The following is a 3,244-nucleotide window of genomic DNA, read 5'->3' as shown; positions in this document are numbered from 1 at the left end:
CTGAAAAAAAAAAGAATAAATAAAATTATATTTTTATAGTAAATTAAAGAAATATTCACGGCCGAAATATAACTATTAAACAATATTGCAAGAAAATATTAATAGAAATATTAGTTTTGATATTAAAATAAAAACACATAAAACAATGAATAGTATATTGGTAAACAATGACTCAATCATTAACGTGACAATAAATTGAATCAAATAATATATCTTTGACTCAAACATGGCATATTTATAAGATACTTTTTATTTATTTATTTAACTTATTTTATTGAGTCAAATAATTACAATTAATTTATTATATCAATTATTTTAAGATAAAGTATATTTTTTGTCTTTGAAATTTGTTAAAAGTTTTAAAAATAACTTTAAATTTTATTTTGATTTAATTTTGTTTCTAAAATTTTTTATTTGCATCAACTATACCATTGACATCTAAATTTTTAAAAAGTTTAGGACCAATGTAGTAATAATGCATGAGAACTATGTTTGGTTTGCTTGTTGTGTTGAAGGTTGTTCTTGTGAAATTGTTACTGAATTAGTCCTAAATTTCTTGAAAAATCAGCCACTAGAAGTATATTTGATGCGCAATTAAAATTTTTTTAAGACAAAATTAAATAAAATAAAACTTAAAGGATATTTTTAAAATTTTTAACAAACTTCAAGGACAAAAAATATACTTTATCCTGAACTAATTAAATAAAATAATTGATATAATAAATTAATTATAATTGTTTGACTCATTAAAGTAAGTTAAATAAATAAAAAATATCTTATAAATATATCATGTAAAAAGATAACGCTTTTAAAAATTATTAATCAAAATATAAAAGAAAAAAAAATTAATGCAAACTAAAACAAAATTAATCTATTTGTTCCAGTTAAATCAAATAATTAATAATCATATAAAATAATTAAATAAGTAATATAATTATTAGTTATAGTTAATGTGATCAAATAAATATTTAATTATAATAATTTTAAAAATTATTAATTAAAATATATAAAATAAAAAAATAATGCAAATTAAATAAAATTAATTTATTTATTCCAATCAACTCAAATAAATAATGTAATTAATTAGTTATAGTTAAGATAGTCAAACAAAATATCAAATAATTTGATATTTATCTCAATTAAATCAAATAATTAATCAATTAATTAACACATTTATATGAATAAAATAAAATAAATAAAAATTATTTTTAAGAATATGTCACGTCAGCTATGCTATTAATTTAAGAAATCTTGTTTTAATAATATATAATAGTTTGGAGAAAAAAATTAAAAAAGGCTTTTTCTTTTAGTATTTTTAAAAGCGTAACACAAAAATAACTTCAAATGATCAAAATACTAGCAAATTTGTTAATGATAAAAATACCTCTAACATATTTAAAACAAGACAAGAGTACCTAACTATTAAATATATATTGTAAAAAAGCTTTAATGATCAATTTTTTATGTATTTTTTACAAATATAATTAAAAAAATAAGATATTTTTATCTTTAAATTTTGTTGATTTTACATATGTGATTTTTTAATGGCTAAAAATGTTTTCTAAAAAATTTAAAAAACGTTAAGACATCAAATTTTGTTTTTGAATGTATATTTTTTTAAATATTTATCTAAATATTCACAGGAAATACACGTTATTTGCTACTATGAAAAAATTATATTATTTAATTATTTTTGTCGTATTTTTAAAATAATAAATTTTATTAGTTATGTAGTACTATTTATCTTAAATTTAATATTTTTGTAGCAAGTTAATTTGATAAAATATTAAAAATTAATACAATTTATTACCAAAAAAATATATTATTATTGTTTGAATTAATCAAATAATATAACTATCATTGTTATTATTATTATAGATTGTTTCATCAAATAGATTAAATTTATGTTATTTTAAAATTATAAAAAGGGAATTTTATGTGTATATTTTATTATTTTACAGTTTTTTTTAATTTTCTACGATAATTTCTAACCGTCAAAAACTAAATAATCCATCGCAGATATGAGTTGTTTAAAAGTTTCTAGTTTGTGAATGAGTTATTACATGCAAGAAGCAAAAACAAACCTAGTTAAAGCGGACTAACTAACCCCCGACACTGTTGGGTTTTTTCTCTCCTTTGTGAGGCCCAGCCCAACATTTTGGGGGTGTATTATTTCACCCTAGTGTCACAACCCTAATTTAGTTTTTTGAGGTTTTTTTGAGAGAGAGAGAGAGAATAGCCACCAAGTGAGAGAGAAGAGGGAAAAACAGAATTCTCGTTTTTGCCCAAAGCAGTAAATTTCAAATGGCAGTTTCTCAGTTGTTCACCGTTGGATCAGCTTGAAATTTAAACTGCGTGTTCTTATCATCTTGTTCTTCATTCTGATTGGTGGAGATGTGAATTGAAGATTTGCGGTGAGAGAAATTGGCTTCGCAAGAAAGAAATTAGGTTTCCCGTTTTTACACAGAGCAGCAATTTTGGAACGGCAGTTTCTCATTCTTTCACCGTTGGATCGACGTGAAATTTGAACTGTAGATTCTTCACATCTTTTTCTTCATTCTGAACGGTGGAGATTTTAATTGGAGGTCTACAGAGGGAGAAATTGGCTTCGATATCAGCTCTATTTTTTTGGGTATATTTCATCTTCTTGCCTATTATTTGTGAGCTTTGGTGCATTGATGTTTTGGCTGGTTATTTGCACATTTTTGTGCTTTGTTTGAGACTCTCTTGTATCTCATTTGATTATAGTGGAGTTATTTCATTGGTCTGGACGACCCGTGGTTTTTACCTCTCACATTGAGGGGGTTTTCCACGTTAAAATCTTGGTGTGTTCTTGTTATTGCTTTACTTGCTATATTTGCTTGTTATAGTTGCTGCCATATTGTGTTGTGAGTGCTTCCATATTGTTCTTGTGTTGGACATTTGTGTCGTTTCCGCTGCTAGGCTCTTTCAAAAACGTTGAACTCTAATCCGTCCTTGCGGGTACCCGCCCCGCTCATATAATTATTAAAATCTAATAAATAAAATTAAATTTCAAAATTTATATAACTATCATCACATACATAATATAAATTAAAGTAAAAATTTAAATATAATACAATATTATTAATCATTTACTAATTATTTTACATGTATTATACATATTATATATTAAAATTATATATATTATATATATAGTGGGGCGGGTAGGAGCGGGTATTACCTAAATCCGACCCCACTCCACTCTCCTAAGAATCCGTCCCGG

Source organism: Arachis duranensis, chromosome 3, assembly GCF_000817695.3.
Source record: "Arachis duranensis cultivar V14167 chromosome 3, aradu.V14167.gnm2.J7QH, whole genome shotgun sequence".
Lineage (NCBI taxonomy): Eukaryota > Viridiplantae > Streptophyta > Magnoliopsida > Fabales > Fabaceae > Arachis > Arachis duranensis.
The sequence above is the reverse complement of the archived record's forward strand: the minus strand, read 5'-3'. Positions refer to the sequence as shown.